This window comes from Ranitomeya variabilis, chromosome 4 (genome assembly GCF_051348905.1).
Source record: "Ranitomeya variabilis isolate aRanVar5 chromosome 4, aRanVar5.hap1, whole genome shotgun sequence".
NCBI classification, from domain to species: Eukaryota; Metazoa; Chordata; class Amphibia; order Anura; family Dendrobatidae; genus Ranitomeya; species Ranitomeya variabilis.
Window position 1 is genome coordinate 112,795,226 of NC_135235.1, and position 23,765 is coordinate 112,818,990.

The 23,765-nt window shown below is 44.4% G+C and overlaps 1 protein-coding gene and 1 long non-coding RNA gene across 2 annotated transcripts in view; one reads left to right on the forward strand and one right to left on the reverse strand.

The window, feature by feature from the left end:
• SPOCK2 (SPARC (osteonectin), cwcv and kazal like domains proteoglycan 2) overlaps positions 1–23,765 on the forward strand; it is a 243,991-nt gene that overhangs the window by 145,424 nt on the left and 74,802 nt on the right. The gene's annotated exons all lie outside the window — the stretch shown is intronic.
• LOC143769997 (uncharacterized) lies at positions 4,359–22,284 on the reverse strand. Its single transcript, XR_013214517.1, has 3 exons — positions 22,213–22,284; positions 7,401–9,341; positions 4,359–7,287 (listed from the first exon to the last, which is right to left on the reverse strand). It is a non-coding gene; the product is annotated as an uncharacterized LOC143769997 (long non-coding RNA).

The following is a 23,765-nucleotide window of genomic DNA, read 5'->3' on the forward strand; positions in this document are numbered from 1 at the left end:
CCTCCGACCACAATTTGGGATTTGCTCCCTTTTTGGTGAGGGCAACCAAGGGAGCTACCAAAGTTGAGAAGTGGGGAATGAACTGGCGATAGTAATTAATGAACCCCATAAAGCGCTGCACCGCTTTGAGAGAATGGGGTTGCTGCCAGTCCATCACAGCCTGTAGCTTGGCAGGATCCATAGCCAATCCCTGGGCAGAGATGATATAGCCAAGGGAAGGCAAGGACTCCTGCTCAAACTCACACTTCTCCAACTTGGCGTAGAGGGAGTTTGCCCGTAGGAGGTCGAAGACTTAGCAAACATCTCTCCGGTGGGAGTCTATATCTGGAGAGTAGATGAGAATATCATCCAGATAGACTACGACCGAGGTGGAGAGCCTATCCCGGAAGATATCTTTCACAAAGTTTAGGAAATGGCAGGGGCGTTATAGAGACCGAAGGGCATCACCAGGTATTCATAGTGCCCGTCCCTAGTTTTAAATGCCATCTTCCATTCATCCCCCTCACGGATGCAAATCAGGTTGTAAGCACCCCGCAGATCTAGTTTAGTAAATACCCTCGCTCCCCGCAACCTGTCGAATAGCTCTGATATCAGAGGCAGAGGGTATTTGTTCTTAACGGTGATGGCGTTAAGACCCCTGTAATTAATGCATGGACGTAGTTCTCCGTTATTCTTCTTCTCGAAGAAGCACCCAGCCCCTGTAGATGACACTGACTTTCTAATGAATCCTCTTGCTAAATTCTCCTGGATGTATTGGGTCATCGCCTCCGTCTCCGGGAGAGACAGGGGATAGACTCAACCCCGGGGAGGTTCTGCACCAGGCAAGGGGTCAGTAGGACAGTAATAGGGGCGGTGGGGTGGAAGGGTCTCCGCAGCCCTCTTGGAGAATACATCTGCATAGGGCCAATAGTGCTTAGGGAGAGAGGAAAGATCTGCGGATACTTCATTAATAGCAACTTGAACGCACTCCCTCAGACATCTGCCCTCACAAGATTCACTCCATCCCAAAATTCTCCCTGAGGACCACTCTATGTGAGGGGAGTGATAACGTAACCAGGGTATCCCTAGCAGGATCTCGTCTATTCCCTCGGGGATGACAAGGAGGGAAATAATCTCCTGATGGGATGGAGACATAGATAATGTGAATGGGATAGTTTGGTGTGTAATTTGTGAGGGCAGTGTCGACCCATTCACCACTCGTACAGTCACCTGCTTGGCGAGCATCACCAGGAGTATTGCGTGGCATTGGGCGAAGGCTGAGGACATAAAATTCCCCTCCGCCCTAGAATCCACACAAAGCTCAACTGTTAGAGTGGAAGGGCCAAAGATGATTGTCCCCTTAAAGGACAGTTTGGAGGAAAATGCCACTGTGTCTAGTAAACCTCCTCCTATGGTTAATAAACGCGGTCGTCACCGGACCGCTGGGGACATTGTCCTATCTGCTGGCAGACATTACAGACCACGAGTATTCGAGCGGCCCGGGACTTAGTTCCTGCTCGAGATACCTCCATGGGCTCATGGGACTCGGACACCTGAACAGGAGATTCCAGAGGAGAGGCGAAGGTTGGAGCCAACCGGAACCTCTGCCTACACAGAGTTCGCTTCAATCTTCATTCGTTAAAACGAAGGTCGATGCGGGTGGAAAAAGTTATAAGCTCTTCCAGTGTGGCAGGAATCTTCCTGGTGGCCATGTCATCCTTCACATGGTCAGCCAGTCCCTTCCAAAACATCGGCATAAGGACTTTATACGGCCACTCCAGCTCAGAAGCCAAAGTCTGGAAGTGGACGGCGAATTGGCTGACCATGGACGAGCCCTGTGTTAATGCCAGCAGTTGGAGCGCCATATCATGGGTGATTCGAGGTCCCATAAAGACCTGTTTCAGAGAGTCCAAGAAGCGAGGAGCACTCTGTACCACTTGATCATCGCGCTCCCACAGCGGCGTTGCCCACTCCAACGCCCTGCCCGACAGAAGGGATAAAATGAATCCCACTTTAGCCTGTTCTGTGGGAAAACATGCAGCCAGGAGCTCTAGATGTACAGCACATTGGCTCACAAATCCCCGACACAGCTTACTGTCATCAGCAAACTTGTCTGGTAACAGGAGACAGGATAAAGTCGGAGCAGGGGTGGCAGTGGACTAACTGGCTGCAGCTACGCTAGCAGCCTGAACAGTGACTGCGGTGACATCCACAGCCGAGGTTGTGCGTTCAAGAGCCACCAGCCTACCTTCCAGCTGCTGGATGTACCATTGTAGGTGCTGATCATCGGCCATTACTAGCCAGACCCTGGCGCTAGTGTAGTGTTAGGGCTGGCAGAACGCACCGAGTAAATATAGAGATAGTATAGGTGCATTCGCAGCCTGGGGTCCACCGTACAGGAGTGGAACCTGCTGCTAGTAAATGGCGGCACTATATGGCGGTACTACGCCTGAATAGACACGGGTTCCGTAACCCGGTCTGTATAGGAGCGAACTCTGTTGCTTCACAGAGTCACTGGGATTAAAGGTAACACTGTGCTCTCTTAACCTCACAGAGGATAGAAGCTCACTAACGGAGCAGGTAGCATACAGTGGTCATTCAGTCAGCAAGAGCACTCAAACAACTCCTCTCCGGAGGTGCCGGAATTCTAGTGGATGTACGCCTGCCCTAAATTCACACACACAAACTCCTCTCCGGAGGTGCCAGAATTCTAACGGCCTACAGCCGACCCTGAGCACATGCTGACACAGACCACAAAGTAGCAAAGCTCATACACTCATGAACATAAGTTGATACTAGCGCATGGCCATGCAAACCTTTTATAGAGGAAGCTCTCCAGGACCTTCCTAGTGGTCCAATAGGAACTGCTACAGGACCTGAGCATGTGACCCCCGACCTCCAATGAGAGGTGGTCCCTTGGGCATGCTCAGTAGAGGAAAAGCAGGACTTAGCTCCAGGAGCATCTGCTCACCGCAGAACAGTGCTGGCTACAATGGCTGAGCCTGGAAGATCAGCAGTAACCAAGCGCACAGTATCTGCCTGAGCCAGACGCTGGGGCCGACGTCTCCACTGAGCAGGCTCCACTGCGGGTGAAGAAGAATGGGAGACCGCAGCGGAGATGGTTCGAGATTCCCCCTGTGCAGCGGCGGGAACTCGACACCAAACACATGGCATTTAAAAAAAATAAATAAACAGAGTAATCAGGGGAGCAGCAGAAATAAAATAATAAGAAAAGCCTGCCGCTATAACTGGTAGGCGAACGAGCTCAGTTAACGTCTTATCCGATCATGCTCGGATGTTATCCGAGTATGTTGAGTGTGCTTAGACAGCCTGAATACATGCAGGGATTGCCTGTTTGTTAGGGGATTCCAACATCTGCTCAGGCTAACAACTGCAAATGATTCAGCTGCGGGGACGCAAACATAATATACGAGCATGCCCAGATGCTTGGGTAACACCCGAGCATGCTCGAATAAGAGGTTATCCGAGTACCGTCAGCCATCACTAACCATTACAAACCACTTGTTACATGACATCTTTAATTGTAAGGGATCATGCACAAAGTCAATGACACAAAGTATTGTGCAACTCCTTAGTGCTATGCATGGGGTTAAATGTCAAATATAGAGACTGTCTTAAAAACTTTCCCCATGACCTTCTGTAGGGTCCAGTGCTCCTTTGTGGGTTCCATATTACTTCTCATTAAACACAAAGGGTTAATACAGACTTGTGAATAAGGTATCCAATATCAGATGTGAGGACGTGGTCTACATTCAGTGTTAAAGTGGTTGTCCACTGTGATTGTTTAAAAACATCCACATGATCTAATATAATAAAGTGTGCTTACGTTACAGATGATTGACTGCTGCAGTTACATCCCTGTCCAATGGAACAGGATGTAGAGAGACTGTCAGGCAATCCTGTTAGTGTTTTAAAAAGCAGCAACTTGCAGTTAGCAAAGGCAGTACATTTTATTGTAGTATTGTGAGCATGCTGGGTGTTTCTCTTTAAATTTTTTTAAAACTGGACAACCCCGGCCACTATCAGAAGATGGAGCAGCTCCACAATTGAGTATTTCCAGCCGCTGCCAACACAGAGAACAGCTGATTGGCAGGGGAACCGAGTGTCAGACCTCGATCGATCAGACATGGATGACGTAGCCTAAAGATAGGTCATCAATGATAAAATACAGTAGTGGACAACTTCTTTACTTCAGAAGATGTGCGAACAACTAGAACAGAATGAAGCAGAGCTGATGGCAATATTAGAACACAATTTTCGTACTCTATGGCATGAAAAAAGAGTCAGACAAAAAGTACCATTCATATTCCAACTTTTACTTTGTTTAAGACAAGGCTAAAAATTAAAGACATTATCTGTTACGTTGCTTAGTACAACACTGACCATTAGAACAGTTTCAAGCACTTGATCCAATATTGTGGTAGACTACATCTCTGCTTTATGCTTTGAGAAGAGCATCTCCAAGGTTAACATGGCATTAAAAAGTAGACAAATGCTGGTCTGTGTTCTAAGAAGGTCCTTTGGTGTTGGTTTACACTAAATTGAAAGGCTAAAGCAATATGAGACAAACTAATTTCTAGGGACTTGCTGTTTGAGAACATGACAAAGACCGTAGGAGTCAGTGTATCCAGAATTACCACGACTGCCATCTTTATACAGACCTACACTATAGACAGATTCCATGCACCAAATGACTATATGATGTATGCCTTCAAGTTGGTGTTAGTTTTTATTTTCTAGTATAATATAATACATTTCCTTGAGATGATTTGTTTTATTTCGGACAATAATGATTTAGCCATGGTAGATTTCACATTTGATACTATTTAGTTGATGTGAAGAGGATTTGCCGCTGTTGTGAAATTATACTGGAAGTGGCAAAATAAAATTGTAACAAGATCATTTTGTTTTTTAACAACAACGGGTACCTTAACAATAGGAAAGTCACTAGCTCCCTGGGGTCAGTGATTTCAGCCCACTGGCACTGTGATGTCAGTTAATTGCACACATGCAGCCGACCACTGACCGTAAAAAGTAGCAGGATGAAAAGAAAATTAATATCATCTACACGGGAAATTATTGCTGTGAACTGCTGTCTTCATGGGGCAAAAAATGTATCTCTATTGATTGGACGGCACGGTGGCTCAATGGTTAGACTGTTACTTTGCAGCCCTGAGGTCCTGGTTACAAATCACACCATGGACAACATCCCCAAGGAGTTTGAGTGGGTTTTCTCCAATCTCCTCCCACACTCCAAAGACAAAGAAAATGTAGATTGTGAGCTCCATTGGGGAACGTAATGATGATTTCTGTAAAGCGCTCTCTAATGTCTAAAAGAATCTGTAGGCCAGGTCCTGAGTCCACCTAGCTACCTAATATTCTTTAATTTAGGTACATTTGTCCAACTGTTCCACAATGGAATAAAATGTTCATATAGATGACAATTTATATCAGCAGTAGAATGGATAAAATATAACATGAAACTGTTTTACAAGACTCGATAATAGCGCCTCTTATAACATGACAACAGCCATAACTGAGAAGCTTCTACCATATTCTCCATAATTTCCAAATCAGATTTAGCATGTACTCCTAGGTCTCTGGAGGACAAGTGAGCAATATTTTATGGATGAACAGGTTGACATTGTAGCAGCTGTTCTGTGGCCAATCGATAACCTATCATGCCAGAAAAGCTATGATCTTACTGGTGTTTAAGTATGTTCCTACAGCAATAACAAGCTTGAGCAAGTGGTAAAACACTGTGTGAAATGCGGCTGCAAATAAACGAAGCGGACAAGTGACAGACACCACTGCTCCACTCCACTCTAATATTTCTACATAAATAACAATAAAATACATCTCTGTGTGGAAAATATAAAAATACCCAATTTTTGTATATATCGATCCCGGGCCCCTGCATTTTAACTTCCATTTGTTAGCAGCCCAGAAGAGTGCTTCCTGGATCATTGTAATAACTTTGCTGTCTCAGCCAGTGCATAGACGAACAAGGAGCCTGGCTTGCCTAGTGAAATGAATAGTAACTTGTAATACTCTTCTACCAATAACATCAGCACAAAAACTGTGTGCTAAGAGCATCATGGCATTATTTCCCAATGCCAAGCAGCTGCATGCAAGCCTTATCTCACTAAGCTCAATGCCAAGCGTTGGATACGGAGATGTAAAGCCGCCATCATTGGACTCTGGAGTAGAGGAAGCGAGTTCTTCAGAGTCATTAGTTGTGTTTCTCTGGCATCTGACAGACGAGCATGGGTTTGGTGAATGCCAGGAGAACATTACCTGCCTGACTGCATTGTGCCCACTGTAAAGTTTGGTGGGGGAGGAATAATGTTAACATAAATGTTTGAATTCCAGAAGAAACCTGTAGAGCACATAGAATTACTAAACAATTACAAGTGCAAAAACTCAAAATGTAACGAGTTAAATCTATAGAAAAATAAAGTTCAAGAGCACAGAAGTAAAAAAAAATGAAAGCCTATATTAGTAATAGTGATGGACAAATTAGTTAAAGTGGAACTTAATTCTATTTTACAAAAATCAATGTCTGACCCCACAGATGCTCTTCTGGATGAACGGCCCACTCCAAAATCTTATAAAAAGCCTTCCCAGAATAGTGGAAGCTGTTGAAGCTGCAAAGGGGAAACCAGCTCCATATTTATGCCTATGGCTATAGAAAGGGATGTCATAAGAACCCCGGAGTGTATAATACATAGATTCCCCAATACTTTTGTCCATATAGTATATCTAAGATTGGGAGATTGGGACACCTTTCTTAATTCAAGTATGTTACTAAGTTGTATATATTTGGTTTGTGAAATATTTTTTTCCATTGGAGATTTAACATCATATCAATGATAAAATAAACGGAAGAATAGAGTTAATTAACTCACACATTCAGGGTAAGTCTTCATACAAACGTGTCCTTACAGCATCACAAGGAGATCCTAGAATGGCTGTAGTCATTACATTTTATGCTCTGTTTTGCGCTAAAACAGTGTAGTACATCAAGGGGAGAATACTGTGTCTCAGAGTGCATATGCAAATAACCTATTCAAAGTGGAAGAGGGCAGGGACTCTAGCACTACCTATTGGAGGTAGTAGTCCTAAAAGTCAAAGGGCCTTGACACTTGGTTTGTACTGATGAGGGGCAAAAGCCCTAAAACATGTCTGCAGACCGAGGTTCTGGTTTAGCTTTCTATTCTAAGTTATGAGGCAAGGCTCTTTAAAGGGTTGATAGTGATTTTTCGAATTCTTACCTCATAGGTGGCACTAGGGTTCCTCTCCTCATTCTCTTTGAAGAGGCTATTTACATATTTAAATTCCCAAAAATCCCAAAGGACAATTGCATGGCCAATAAGTTTCCTTATGCTGACTTTGGACACTCCACAAGGAGAAATTTTACCCCTTAGTCTCCATACACCATACTATGAAAAATAGCATTATTTCTCCTGCCTGATTCTCTATGTTCTTCAGAATGAAATCAGAGGTGTTGGGGGTGCAGTAAGTCCCTATAGACTATGTAGAACTACAGCTCCATATAATTCAGAGGTTCTAATATGAGCTAATTTCAGTTTTGGTCATTCTTCTAAATAGCAATGCTAATTCTCATTTTCCCTGCAGTATCATGCAGCACTCATCGCAATCAATGAGCATCACTTGTTTTAATGGCTCCCGGAAAGCCTCCAGAGATGAGTCTATCAGGTCACTATGCACTTTTAAGGTTTTAAAGAGGCTGTGTGAACCTGATAACCCCTTTAAATATACTGAGGAAAAGTAATGAATATTTGTTGAGAAACTTCAGCGGAAAAATATACCTAAAACCAAATCAAAATAACGTTTTAATACATTTTTGACTATACTTTAACCTATTGAAACATAGTAACTTCTAGCTATCACTTTGTAATGACTCAAACTGTGAGTTGAGTGTATGTCTATAAACAAAAATGACAAAATGTAACTAGAAGAATTAAGAGTATCAGTGCCGACATCCAAACTATCCCATCTATACCTTTTTCAAAAATTATTATCACTTTAAACAGAACTACGTAGATTTCCATACATTCATTGTGAGGGTCAGTCAATTAACAACATATCTTCAATTCCTTCTGAAGAGTTAAAGTTGGGACTTTGCAAAACTATTTTTGTGGAACTTCTCATGACAAAATAACATGTCTCACTATTAGTGCGGGTTCAGACAAGCATATGAAGTATCGAGTTTCATCGATATTATCATTCGTGAGTTCATTTTGTATGTCCGTGTGCCCTACATATGGAATCAGTTTTTATACTTCAACATTTGAAAATGTACATAATCAAATTCAGTTTGCTAGGTTAATAATGGCAATTTATCCTTTAAAATCGGATATTACACATACAGTATGATTCATATGGGATCCTTTTTTTAAAGCACATACAGACTTGAATAGGAAAATCTCATGCGATGCTCAAAAGAGAATAGTGCAGACTGCTAATTTTTCCCCATAGACACTTGGTCCAGATCTGAAAATTCTGGTGTGTTCTTCTTCGCTTTGAGCATTGATACCTACCTGCTTATCATTGGTCAAAATTATACAGGGAGAAAAAGCACACGCCCCGGTGAAAACTCTGAAAACACCCGCTTGGACATAAAAAAGTTAACTTATTAAGTTTCAAATACTTTGATTGTTAATATCTCCGCAGTGGAGAAGCGAAATTAAAATTAAATAAAAAAAAAAATAATAATTTTGTTCTACAGTCATTATTACATCGTGTGTCCATTTCAACATGAAAAATTTGATAATAACAACACATCTCTAAATATAACATTGATTAGGGAGAAAGAGGATCCATTGCAGAAAAGTATTTTTTAAAATCACTAAATTTTAATTCATATTATTAAAATAGTATAAAAACTCAAGCAGGTTAAACAGAAAAGTGTACATGTACATATTAATAACATGATGAGTATGTCTTGTTTAGAGTCATCATCATGGGCAACAGCAAATACATAATATGGTGACCTAAACAATCCTAGCCTTGGACTCTTCACTTTCAGGATCAAATACAAGTAAATCCACTGCTTTACATTGTAAAGTGCATGTGCATGTATCAGAAAGGTTTGAAAATACAAATTTTATTGCTGAAGCGAAAGGATCTCTGTGAAAGTACAAGGAAGACAAAGGTTGAACCTAAATAGATAGATATACTTACAAAAGTACTCAGTGCTTATGAGGTAGACTGTAACATGTCACCACCAGTGCACATGCACTTTACAAAGTAAAGCTGTGGATTAATTTATATTTGAGTTTTGTCAATGACTGAGAAGTGTCACTAACAAAGCAGCACTAGGGTTGAGCGACTTTCATTTTTTTAAGATCGAGTAGGGTTTTGGGAAACCCGATTTTGTCCAGAGTCGAGTCGAGTGCAGTCGGCCGATTATCGCTAAAAGTCGGGGATCGACCGAAACACGAAACCCAATGCAAGTCAATGGGGAAGCATAGTCGGCAGTGAGTGGAGGCCAGGAAAACACCTACAGTGCCCATTTTAATGCCAAAAACATCCATTCTTGTTTCTGAAGCTTGCCAATCTTAATTAACTGTATAATAATAGTTGGGCATAGGGAATTGGGGGAAAGTTGTGGGGGGAGTAGGGCTGGCTCAAGTTTTTCGTGGGCCCAGGAAATGCGGACTACGTCACGGCGGTGTTGCAGGGAAAGGTAAGTATTTAAAAGTTGCAAGTGCTGTGATCCTGAGCAAGCAGGGGGGGGGCCCACTCGTTCGCATTGCCACTGGCACAGGGCCCCTCAAAGTACGGCGGTGTGTTTGCATGGCGGGGGCGCCTCCCACCAGCAGCGACACTTTTGCGTACTCTGAGGGGCCCTGTGCCAGTGACGTCGCCAACGAGTATGCCCCCCCACCTGATGAAGGAACCTGCACTTTCATCTGCACCTTCCTCTTTGTCCCTGTGTAAGGTGGTATAACATGCGGGAAGGGGAACCTTACTTTCAGCAGGGACAGATTCTGGCTGTGTAGAGTACAAGGGGAATGTAGTGGTCTAGGTCAATGTACCAGCAGACTCATTTAGCAGTGGCTGGGCAATGGGCAGGATGAGGAGGAAACAGATATAGGGCCAAAGAATAAAGTAGGCTACATGCAGTTCAAAATTGGTAACAGGACTAAACAGGCGGCATTGCTTTGTTCAGTGGAGTAGCAAACCCAAGAGCAGCAGACACTGTTTCAAGGGCCTAACCACACTAGTAGGCCAAATGCAGTTTAATATCTGATAGTATAGGGCGAAAGCCAGAATGTGGAAGCTCAGCTTTGTTCAGTTGAGGACAACACCAGGGAGGGGCAGACACCTTTAGTAGGCCGGAAAAGCCTATTGCATTTTTTAAAATGGTAATTTGGAGCAGAAGGTTGAAGCTCAGCTTTATTTAGTTGAGGGCAACACCAGGGAGGGGCAGAAGCCGTTAGTAGGCCCTAACCACCATTTTTTTTTTTAAAACCACATAATGAGAGCCGGAAGGTTGAAGCTCAGCTTTATTTAGTTGAGGACAACACCAGGGAGGGGCAGAAGCCGTTAGTAGGCCCTAACCACCATTTTTTTTTTTAAAACCACATAATGAGAGCCGGAAGGTTGAAGCTCAGCTTTATTTAGTTGAGGACAACACCAGGGAGGGGCAGAAGCCGTTAGTAGGCCCTAACCACCATTTTTTTTTTTAAAACCACATAATGAGAGCCGGAAGGTTGAAGCTCAGCTTTATTTAGTTGAGGACAACACCAGGGAGGGGCACACAGACAGACACCTTTTGTAGGCCTGAAAAGCCTATTGCATTTTTCAAAATGGTAATTTGGAGCAGAAGGTTGAAGCTCAGCTTTATTTAGTTGAGGGCAACACCAGGGAGGGGCAGAAGCCGTTAGTAGGCCCTAACCACCATTTTTTTTTTTAAAACCACATAATGAGAGCCGGAAGGTTGAAGCTCAGCTTTATTTAGTTGAGGACAACACCAGGGAGGGGCACACAGACAGACACCTTTTGTAGGCCTGAAAAGCCTATTGCATTTTTCAAAATGGTAATTTGGAGCAGAAGGTTGAAGCTCAGCTTTATTTAGTTGAGGGCAACACCAGGGAGGGGCAGAAGCCGTTAGTAGGCCCTAACCACCATTTTTTTTTTTTAAAACCACTTAATGAGAGCCGGAAGGTTGAAGCTCAGCTTTATTTAGTTGAGGACAACACCAGGGAGGGGCACACAGACAGACACCTTTAGTAGGCCTGAAAAGCCTATTGCATTTTTCAAAATGGTAATTTGGAGCAGAAGGTTGAAGCTCAGCTTTATTTAGTTGAGGGCAACACCAGGGAGGGGCAGAAGCCGTTAGTAGGCCCTAACCACCATTTTTTTTTTTAAAACCACATAATGAGAGCCGGAAGGTTGAAGCTCAGCTTTATTTAGTTGAGGACAACACCAGGGAGGGGCAGAAGCCGTTAGTAGGCCCTAACCACCATTTTTTTTTTAAAACCACTTAATGAGAGCCGGAAGGTTGAAGCTCAGCTTTATTTAGTTGAGGACAACACCAGGGAGGGGCAGAAGCCGTTAGTAGGCCCTAACCACCATTTTTTTTTTAAAACCACTTAATGAGAGCCGGAAGGTTGAAGCTCAGCTTTATTTAGTTGAGGACAACACCAGGGAGGGGCAGAAGCCGTTAGTAGGCCCTAACCACCATTTTTTTTTTTAAAACCACATAATGAGAGCCGGAAGGTTGAAGCTCAGCTTTATTTAGTTGAGGACAACACCAGGGAGGGGCAGAAGCCGTTAGTAGGCCCTAACCACCATTTTTTTTTTTAAAACCACATAATGAGAGCCGGAAGGTTGAAGCTCAGCTTTATTTAGTTGAGGACAACACCAGGGAGGGGCAGAAGCCGTTAGTAGGCCCTAACCACCATTTTTTTTTTTAAAACCACATAATGAGAGCCGGAAGGTTGAAGCTCAGCTTTATTTAGTTGAGGACAACACCAGGGAGGGGCAGAAGCCGTTAGTAGGCCCTAACCACCATTTTTTTTTTAAAACCACTTAATGAGAGCCGGAAGGTTGAAGCTCAGCTTTATTTAGTTGAGGACAACACCAGGCAGGGGCACACAGACAGACTCCTTTAGTAGGCCTGAAAAGCCTATTGCATTTTTCAAAATGGTAATTTGGAGCAGAAGGTTGAAGCTCAGCTTTATTTAGTTGAGGGCAACACCAGGGAGGGGCAGAAGCCGTTAGTAGGCCCTAACCAAAGTTGAAGGCCAAATGCAGTTTAATTTCTGATACTATAGGCCGAAAGCCAGAAGGTGGAAGTTCCGATTTAGACAGTGGAGGACAATTTGAATTAGGGACTGCAGACAGACTTAGTAGGCTGTCCCCTGTGGACCATGCATCCACCACATTAACCCATTGCGCCGTAATGGACACGTAATCTTCCGTGGCCATGCCTACAGGTCCATGCGTCTGTTGTCAGGTGCACCTTTGTACTCACAGATTGCCAGAGTGCATGGACAATGCGGTCTTCTACATGCTGGTGGAGGGTTGGGATGGCTTTTCTCGCAAAAGAAGTGTCGACTGGTTAGCTTGTAGCGTGGTACAGCGTAGTCCATCATGGCCTTATTAATAGTAAATAAAATATATAACTAGGCTCTATGAACTTTTAAATAGGTTCCAGGGGTACACGGGCAGCATTGGTGTGGTCAGTGGAGGAGTATTGCAAGTAGGGGCTGCAGACAGGCTATCAAAGGCCTAAAATAACAAACAGTAGGCAGTCATGGCAGTTTTACATCGGTTACATGGATACACAGGCAGGCACTCCAGGCAGCATTGTGGTCAGTGGAGGAGTATTGCAAGTAGGGGCCGCAGACAGGCTATCAAAGGCCTAAAATAACAAACAATAGGCTCATGGCAGTTTTACAGCGGTTACATGGATACACGGGCAGGCAGCTTGGTGGTGGTGAGTGGAGGAGTATTTAAAGTAGGGACCGCAGACAGGCTATCAAAGGCCTAACATAACAAACAATAGGCTCATGGCAGTTTCACAGCGGTTACATGGATACACGGGCAGGCAGCTTGGTGGTCAGTGGAGGAGTATTTAAAGTAGGGACCGCAGACAGGCTATCAAAGGCCTAAAATAACAAACAATAGGCTCATGGCAGTTTCACAGCGGTTACATGGATACACGGGCAGGCAGCTTGGTGGTGGTGAGTGGAGGAGTATTTAAAGTAGGGACCGCAGACAGGCTTCAAAGGCCTAACATAAGAAAATGGGCTGGCTGTAGGCACTTTATAATTGGTTCCAGGGGTACACGGGCAGCAGTGGTCTGGTCAGTGGAGGAGTATTTAAAGTAGGGACCGCAGACAGGCTATCAAAGGCCTAACATAACAAACAATAGGCTCATGGCAGTTTCACAGCGGTTACATGGATACACGGGCAGGCAGCTTGGTGGTGGTGAGTGGAGGAGTATTTAAAGTAGGGACCGCAGACAGGCTTCAAAGGCCTAACATAAGAAAATGGGCTGGCTGTAGGCACTTTATAATTGGTTCCAGGGGTACACGGGCAGCAGTGGTCTGGTCAGTGGAGGAGTATTTAAAGTAGGGACCGCAGACAGGCTTCAAAGGCCTAACATAAGAAAATGGGCTGGCTGTAGGCACTTTATAATTGGTTCCAGGGGTACACGGGCAGCAGTGGTCTGGTCAGTGGAGGAGTATTTAAAGTAGGGACCGCAGACAGGCTATCAAAGGCCTAACATAACAAACAATAGGCTCATGGCAGTTTCACAGCGGTTACATGGATACACGGGCAGGCAGCTTGGTGGTGGTGAGTGGAGGAGTATTTAAAGTAGGGACCGCAGACAGGCTTCAAAGGCCTAACATAAGAAAATGTGCTGGCTGTAGGCACTTTATAATTGGTTCCAGGGGTACACGGGCAGCAGTGGTCTGGTCAGTGGAGGAGTATTTAAAGTAGGGACCGCAGACAGGCTATCAAAGGCCTAACATAACAAACAATAGGCTCATGGCAGTTTCACAGCGGTTACATGGATACACGGGCAGGCAGCTTGGTGGTCAGTGGAGGAGTATTTAAAGTAGGGACCGCAGACAGGCTATCAAAGGCCTAAAATAACAAACAATAGGCTCATGGCAGTTTTACAGCGGTTACATGGATACACAGGCAGCTTGGTGGTGAGTGGAGGAGTAGTGCAAGGAGTGTCTGTCCCAGTACTCCCAAAATATAAATAGATGTTAATGTCTCGCAAAACAACCAAAACAAAAAAAAAAGGTGGCATACTTAGGTACAGGGGTGGGCTCATCTACTGAGTTTCTGACATAGTAATTTTGCAGTAACTATTTAATGGTGCCAATATAGGACACAGACACAGACTACTTTAAGTTGCATCATAGATGTCTACAAATTTGTATTGTCAGTGCCAGACATTGAATGATGTCAGCGAATAGACTAAAGATTGGTGGAGCTGTGCGACATAATTTTGCACGTGGTAGAGCACATTTTGAGCTGGGGTAGGGGGGAACTCTCTTGAGGCCGGCGGGACCGCCCCAGGGCCCCTCATGTTACAACGGTGTGTCTGACGTTGGGTGCGCACCACCACCGCCAGAGACACTACATTGTACTATGAGGGACCCAGTAGCAATGCCGTCAACCAAAAGCGAGCACACCCACCTCTTCAGACAAACAGCAGTCTCACGGGTGCTTGCGCCAAGTCGCGATACCACGGCCCCGTGTGGGGAGTTTTGCCATTTAGGGAGGTGTAAACATGTCGTATGCTGTACAATCAGCTGCAGCAAATTAGACATTAGAAAAGTAATTCACAGGCAAGAGCTTTTCATAGGAAAGCTAGGTGTCGGCCGGGCAAGGTGGGGCAAAAGATTTCGAAATCCAGTTGTGGTTCATTTTAATGAATGTTAGATCGTCAACATTTTGGGTAGCCAGACGAGTCCTTTTTTCGGTTAATATTGAACCTGCAGCACTGAATACTCTTTCTGATAGGACACTTGCTGCCGGGCAAGCAAGCTCCTGCAATGCATATTCTGCCAATTCTGGCCAGGTGTCTAATTTGGAGGCCCAGTAATCAAATGGGAATGACGGTTGAGGGAGAACATCGATAAGGGATGAAAAATAGTTAGTAACCATACTGGACAAATGTTGTCTCCTGTCACTTTCAATTGATGCAGCAGTACCTGTCCTGTCTGCGGTCATAGCAAAATCACTCCACAACCTGGTCAGAAAACCCCTCTGTCCAACGCCACTTCTGATGTGTGCACCCCTAACACTCCTAGTCTGCTGCCCCCTGGAGCTCGTGTGAGAACGATCACGTGCGCTGTGTGCTGGGAATGCCTGAAGCAAACGGTCAACAAGAGTTGATTGTTTGGTTGCTAATATTAGTTCCAAGTTCTCATGTGGCATAATATTTTGCAATTTGCCTTTATAGCGTGGATCAAGGAGGCAGGCCAACCAGTAATCGTCATCGTTCATCATTTTCGTAATGCGTGTGTCCCTTTGTAGGATACGTAAGGCATAATCCGCCATGTGGGCCAAAGTTCCACTTGTCAAATCTCCGGTTGTGATTGGTTGAGGGGCAGTTGCAGGCAAATCTACGTCACTTGTGTCCCTCAAAAAACCAGAACCCGGCCGTGACACGCAACCAATTTCCTGTGCCCCCGTGAAAGTTTCCGCATTAAAAATATACTCATCCCCATCATCCTCCTCATCCTCCACCTCCTCTTCGCCCGCTACCTCGTCCTGTACACTGCCCTGACCAGACAATGGCTGACTGTCATCAAGGCTTCCCTCTTCCTCTGGTGCAGACGCCTGCTCCTTTATGTGCGTCAAACTTTGCATCAGCAGACGCATTAGGGGGATGCTCATGCTTATTACGGCGTTGTCTGCACTAACCAGCCGTGTGCATTCCTCAAAACACTGAAGGACTTGACACATGTCTTGTATCTTCGACCACTGCACACCTGACAACTCCATGTCTGCCATCCTACTGCCTGCCCGTGTATCCTCCCACAAATAAATAACAGCACGCCTCTGTTCGCACAGTCTCTGAAGCATGTGCAGTGTTGAGTTCCACCTTGTTGCAACGTCTATGATTAGGCGATGCTGGGGAAGGTTCAAAGACCGCTGATAGGTCTGCATACGGCTGGCGTGTACAGGCGAACGTCGGATATGTGAGCAAAGTGCACGCACTTTGAGGAGCAGGTCGGAGAACCCAGGATAAGTTTTCAATAAGCACTGCACCACCAGGTTTAAGGTGTGAGCCAGGCAAGGAATGTGTTTCAGTTTGGAAAGGGAGATGGCAGCCATGAAATTCCTTCCGTTATCACTCACTACCTTGCCTGCCTCAAGATCTACTGTGCCCAGCCACGACTGCGTTTCTTGTTGCAAGAACTCGGACAGAACTTCCGCGGTGTGTCTGTTGTCGCCCAAACACTTCATAGCCAATACAGCCTGCTGACGCTTGGCAGTAGCTGGCCCATAATGGGACAACTGGTGTGCAACAGTGTCATCTGCCGATGGAGTGGTTGGCCGACTGCGTTCTGTGGAAGAGCTGTAGCTTCTGCAGGAGGACGAGGAGGAGGGGGTGCGAACGCCTACAGCCAACTGTTTCCTAGACCGTGGGCTAGGCACAACTGTCCCTAAATTGATGTCGCCTGTGGACCCTGCATCCACCACATTCACCCAGTGTGCCGTGATGGACACATAACGTCCCTGGCCATGCCTACTGGTCCATGCATCTGTAGTCAGGTGCACCTTTGTACTCACAGATTGCCTGAGTGCATGGACGATGCGCTGTTTAACATGCTGGTGCAGGGCTGGGATGGCTTTTCTGGAAAAAAAGTGTCGACTGGGTAGCTCGTATCGTGGTTCAGCGTACTCCATCAGGGCTTTGAAAGCTTCACTTTCAACTAACCGGTAGGGCATCATCTCTAACGAGATTAGTCTAGCTATGTGGGCGTTAAAACCCTGTGTACGCGGATGCGAGGATAAGTACTTCCTTTTTCTAACCAGAGTCTCATGTAGGGTGAGCTGGACTGGAGAGCTGTAGATCGTGGAACTTTCGGGTGTGCCGGTGTACATGGCAGACTGAGAGACGGTTGGAGACGGTATTGTTTCCGCCGGTGCCCTAGATGCAATATTTCCTCCTACAAAACTGGTGATTCCCTGACCCTGACTGCTTTTGGCTGGCAAAGAAACCTGCACAGATACTGCCGGTGGTGCGGAAAATGGTGGCCTTACAGTGACGGAAGGGATGTTGCGTTGCTGACTAGCTTCATTGGCCGAGGGTGCTACAACCTTGAGGGACGTTTGGTAGTTAGTCCAGGCTTGAAAATGCATGGTGGTTAAGTGTCTATGCATGCAACTAGTATTTAGACTTTTCAGATTCTGACCTCTGCTTAAGCTAGTTGAACATTTTTGACAGATGACTTTGCGCTGATCAGTTGGATGTTGTTTAAAAAAATGCCAGACTGCACTCTTCCTAGACTCTGATCCCTTTTCAGGGATTGCAGACTGAGCTTTAACCGGATGGCAACGCTGTGCTCCAACAGGTTTTGGCTTTGACACGCGTTTTGGTCCAGATACGGGCCCGGCAGATGGAACCTGTTGCGATGTTGATGCCTGCTGCGGCCCCTCCTCCACCTCCGCTTCTGAACTACTGCCGCCTGCACCCTGTTCCCCCAATGGCTGCCAATCGGGGTCAATAACTGGGTCATCTATTACCTCCTCTTCGAGCTCGTGTGCAACTTCGTCTGTGTCACTGTGTCGGTCGGTGGTATAGCGTTCGTGGCGGGGCAACATAGTCTCATCAGGGTCTGATTGTGGATCTGTACCCTGAGAGGGCAATGTGGTGGTCTGAGTCAAAGGAGCAGCATAGTACTCTGGCTGTGGCTGTGCATCAGTGCACTCCATGTCAGAATATACTTGTAATGGGCATGGCCTGTTAAATGTTTCACTTTCTAAGCCAGGGACGGTATGTGTAAAGAGCTCCATGGAGTGACCCGTTGTGTCGCCTGCTGCATCCTTCTCTCTTGTTGTAGTTTTTGCTGAGGAGGACAAGGAAGCGACTTGTCCCTGACCGTGAACATCCACAAGCGACGCGCTGCTTTTACATTTACCAGTTTCGGAAGAGGAGGCAAAAGAGCTAGAGGCTGAGTCTGCAATGTAAGCCAAAACTTGCTGTTGCTGCTCCGCCTTTAAAAGCGGTTTTCCTACTCCCAGAAAAGAGAGCGTTCGAGGCCTTGTGTAGCCTGACGACGAAACTGGCTCCACAGCTCCAGACTTAGGTGGAATATTTTTATCCCCACGACCACCTGATGCTCCACTACCACTACCATCATTACCAGCTGACAATGAACGCCCACGACGACCTCTTGCACCAGACTTCCTCATTGTTTTAAAATCTTAACCAAAGTAACTTTATTTGTTGCTGTCAAACAACTTACACGGTGAGCTATAACTTCAGTATGATTTCAATATCCCTTAACAGGTTGGTGAGACCACAAGGAAAATCAGGCACAATGTTACACACTCTGTTTTCTGTGGCACAAAATCACAGAGATGACACACACGCAGGACTGTCACTCAAGCACTAATGTCAATATTAATCTCCCACCTAATTTATTTATTTTTTTTTCTCAGGGAGACTTTAGAAACCAAATAATATTAAAAAAAAAAAAAAAAAAGGCTTTCTATGGCCCACAATTAGAGAGAGAGAGGTGGCACAACCAGGAGTCAAGACTGGCGCACAAGCTGAAAGGGCAATATTACTCTCCCACTGTTTTTTATGTTTTTTTTGTTTTTTTCAGGGAGACTTTAGAAACCAAATAATATTAAAAAAAACCAAAAAATAAATAGGCTTTCTATGGCCCACTGAATGAAAGGGAGAGAGGTGGCACACCCAGGAGTCAAGACTGGCACACAAGCTGAAAGGGCAATATTACTCTCCCACTGTTTTTTTATGTATTTTTTGTTTTTTCAGGGAGACTTTAGAAACCCAATAATATTTAAAAAAAAAAATAAATAGGCTTTCTATGGCCCACTGAATGAGAGGGAGAGAGGTGGCACACCCAGGAGTCAAGACTGGCACACAAGCTGAAAGGGCAATATTATTCTCCCACTGTTTTTTTAGGTTTTTTTTTTTTTTTTCAGGGAGAATTAGAAACCAAATAATATTAAAAAAAAATAAATAAATAGGCTTTCTATGGCCCACTGAATGAGAGGGAGAGAGGTGGCACACCCAGGAGTCAAGACTGGCACACAAGCTGAAAGGGCAATATTACTCTCCCACTGTTTTTTTAGGTTTTTTTTTTTTTTTCAGGGAGAATTAGAAACCAAATAATATTAAAAAAAATAAATAAATAGGCTTTCTATGGCCCACTGAATGAGAGGGAGAGAGGTGGCACACCCAGGAGTCAAGACTGGCACACAAGCTGAAAGGGCAATATTACTCTCCCACTGTTTTTTTAGGTTTTTTTTTTTTTTCAGGGAGACTTTAGAAACCAAATAATATTAAAAAAAAAAAAAAAAAAAAAATAGGCTTGCTATAGCCCACTGAATGAGAGATAGCACACACAGCAGTGGCACACAAGCCCTGACTGAGGCCAATATTTTTCTCCCACTGATTGATGTAGTGTTTTTGTGTTGAGGTAGAATTTAGAACACAAATCACGGAAAAAATAAATAGGCTTTCTATGGCCCACTGAATGAAAGGGAGAGAGGTGGCACACCCAGGAGTCAAGACTGGCACACAAGCTGAAAGGGCAATATTACTCTCCCACTGTTTTTTTATGTATTTTTTGTTTTTTCAGGGAGACTTTAGAAACCCAATAATATTTTAAAAAAAAAATAAATAGGCTTTCTATGGCCCACTGAATGAGAGGGAGAGAGGTGGCACACCCAGGAGTCAAGACTGGCACACAAGCTGAAAGGGCAATATTACTCTCCCACTGTTTTTTTAGGTTTTTTTTTTTTTTTTCAGGGAGAATTAGAAACCAAATAATATTAAAAAAAATAAATAAATAGGCTTTCTATGGCCCACTGAATGAAAGGGAGAGAGGTGGCACACCCAGGAGTCAAGACTGGCACACAAGCTGAAAGGGCAATATTACTCTCCCACTGTTTTTTTATGTATTTTTTGTTTTTTCAGGGAGACTTTAGAAACCCAATAATATTTTAAAAAAAAAATAAATAGGCTTTCTATGGCCCACTGAATGAGAGGGAGAGAGGTGGCACACCCAGGAGTCAAGACTGGCACACAAGCTGAAAGGGCAATATTACTCTCCCACTGTTTTTTTAGGTTTTTTTTTTTTTCAGGGAGACTTTAGAAACCAAATAATATTAAAAAAAAAAAAAAAAAAAAAATAGGCTTGCTATAGCCCACTGAATGAGAGATAGCACACACAGCAGTGGCACACAAGCCCTGACTGAGGCCAATATTTTTCTCCCACTGATTGATGTAGTGTTTTTGTGTTGAGGTAGAATTTAGAACACAAATCACGGAAAAAATAAATAGGCTTTCTATGGCCCACTGAATGAAAGGGAGAGAGGTGGCACACCCAGGAGTCAAGACTGGCACACAAGCTGAAAGGGCAATATTACTCTCCCACTGTTTTTTTATGTATTTTTTGTTTTTTCAGGGAGACTTTAGAAACCCAATAATATTTAAAAAAAAAAATAAATAGGCTTTCTATGGCCCACTGAATGAGAGGGAGAGAGGTGGCACACCCAGGAGTCAAGAATGGCACACAAGCTGAAAGGGCAATATTACTCTCCCACTGTTTTTTTAGGTTTTTTTTTTTTTTTTCAGGGAGAATTAGAAACCAAATAATATTAAAAAAAATAAATAAATAGGCTTTCTATGGCCCACTGAATGAAAGGGAGAGAGGTGGCACACCCAGGAGTCAAGACTGGCACACAAGCTGAAAGGGCAATATTACTCTCCCACTGTTTTTTTATGTATTTTTTGTTTTTTCAGGGAGACTTTAGAAACCCAATAATATTTAAAAAAAAAAATAAATAGGCTTTCTATGGCCCACTGAATGAGAGGGAGAGAGGTGGCACACCCAGGAGTCAAGACTGGCACACAAGCTGAAAGGGCAATATTACTCTCCCACTGTTTTTTTAGGTTTTTTTTTTTTTTCAGGGAGACTTTAGAAACCAAATAATATTAAAAAAAAAAAAAAAAAAAAAAATAGGCTTGCTATAGCCCACTGAATGAGAGATAGCACACACAGCAGTGGCACACAAGCCCTGACTGAGGCCAATATTTTTCTCCCACTGATTGATGTAGTGTTTTTGTGTTGAGGTAGATTTTAGAACACAAATCACGGAAAAAATAAATAGGCTTTCTATGGCCCACTCAGTGAGAGATGGCACACACAGGGATGGCACTGTAGCAGAAATGCCAATCTTAATCTCCCACAAAAAAAAAACAAAAAAAAAAAAAAAACTGTCCTACAATTACTATCTCCCTGCAGTAATGTAAGCCAGGTATGGCAGGCAGCAATAGGAGTGGACTGATGCACAAATTAAATAAAAAGTGTGGACAAACAAAAAAGATAGCTGTGCAGAAAGGAAGGAACAAGAGGATATGTGCTTTGAAAAAAGCAGTTGGTTTCCACAGTGGCGTACACACAGCAATACAGCTATCACGGAGCCTTCTAGGGCAGCCCAATGAGCTACAGCGCTGAGGGGAAAAAAAAAAAAAAATAGCTTCCACAGTCCCTGCACACCGAAGGTGGTGTTGGACAGTGGAAATCGCTGCAGCACAAGCGGTTTGGTGGTTAGTGGACCCTGCCTAACGCTCTCCCTGCTTCTGATGAAGCGGCAGCAACCTGTCCCTAAGCTCAGATCAGCAGCAGTAAGATGGCGGTCGGCGGGAACGCCCCTTTATAGCCCCTGTGACGCCGCAGACAGCAAGCCAATCACTGCAATGCCCTTCTCTAAGATGGTGGGGACCAGGATCTATGTCATCACGCTGCCCACACTCTGCGTTCACCTTCATTGGCTGAGAAATGGCGCTTTTCGCGTCATTGAAACGCGACTTTGGCGCGAAAGTCGCGTACCGCATGGCCGACAAGCACAGGGGTCGGATCGGGTTTCATGAGACGCCGACTTAGCCAAAAGTCGGCGACTTTTGAAAATGATCGACCCGTTTCGCTCAACCCTAAGCAGCACTATTTAAAACATGATGTCGCAAAAAGAGAAAAAAATGTAGCGTCAAAAATGCAATAAAACATATAAAAAAGTTAAAAAAAATGAAAATAAAATCTTAATTCACCTGATAGGTGTAGAAATGCTGCAGAAAATCTGCAACATCAAAAGCTCACCAAACACTCTTTATCGGAACATAGCCTTACCGTATTAAAAGTTTAACACTTGATTGTCACATTACTATTAGTTTTTTGACTTGATATACTGTTGCCAATAGATGAAACTGAAATAATTGAACTTGTTAATTCATAATTAGCGTCCAGGTCCTTTTTATTATGTATTGTTTATAAATAACATAAAGCATCTCAGCAAGTACACACACACTCTGAGGCTGTCATACTACATGTGCAAGTGTGAAGTCAGCAATTTACACGGCAGCGTCTTTCGCGGATGGTTTTCTGTTACTTTGTATGAGCAGCCACGTTGTCAGTTCCCGTCGCTAAGCCCTGGTGTCATGCTATTGTGATATTACTTGCATATTTCTATGTAGATGTTTTGTCACCTCTCGCTGCTGTTGCTGATCTCATTTTCTCTTGCTCCAACCGTTCCTTTCTATTCCTCACATATTTCACTGAGCCTCTGACATTTATTAAAAGTCATCTCTTGAGTGAGTGACACAAACCAGTCCAGGTTTGAAGAGATGCCCAATCCTAGCTGGCTCACGAGGTAGAAAGCTGATAACTTGGGAGAAGAGCAAACATTTCATAATATACTGATATTGTTTTCATTCCTCCATGTGCGTTGTCTTACATGCAACATTTATCAGACGCCAGACATTCATTCCCTGCGGATGGATTGGCCGGCTTTACTGGTACGTTGGCAGCTTTGCACTTTAATACAAAATTACCCATGATGCGGAAAACATGCAAAATTCACATAAGCCTTAGGGCTCGTTCAGACGAGCATATTATATTGATGCATGCTGTGTCCGTGTGTGTCACAGACCACATGCAGAGTGCACAGGCACCCATTATAGCCAGCGTGGCCAGTGCACATGGCTGATATAGCCAACGTGCCAGTGCACATGGTTGATATAGGCAACGTGGCCAGTGCACATGGCTGATATAGGCAACGTGGCCAGTGCACATGGTTGATATAGGCAACGTGGCCAGTGCACATGGCTGATATAGGCAACGTGGCCAGTGCACATGGCTGATATAGGCAACGTGGCCAGTGCACATGGCTGATATAGCCAACGTGGTCAGTGCACATGGCTGATATAGGTAACGTGGCCAGTGCACATGGCTGATATAGCCAACATGGCCAGTGCACATGATTGATATAGGCAACGTGGCCAGTGCACATGGCTGATATAGGCAACTGTTGTGAACTCTGTTTTTGGGCTCCCTCTTGTGGTCACAAGTGGTACTGTGTGAGTGCTATCTTTGGGCTCCCTCTGGTCGCTCTTTTTGTCATTCTGCGGGTCTGTGGCTGGGATCAGCTGTCTCGTTATCTGCTAGTTGGTTTCCTATTTAGCTCACCTGGACTTTCAGTTGTTGCCTGCTGTCGATGTATTC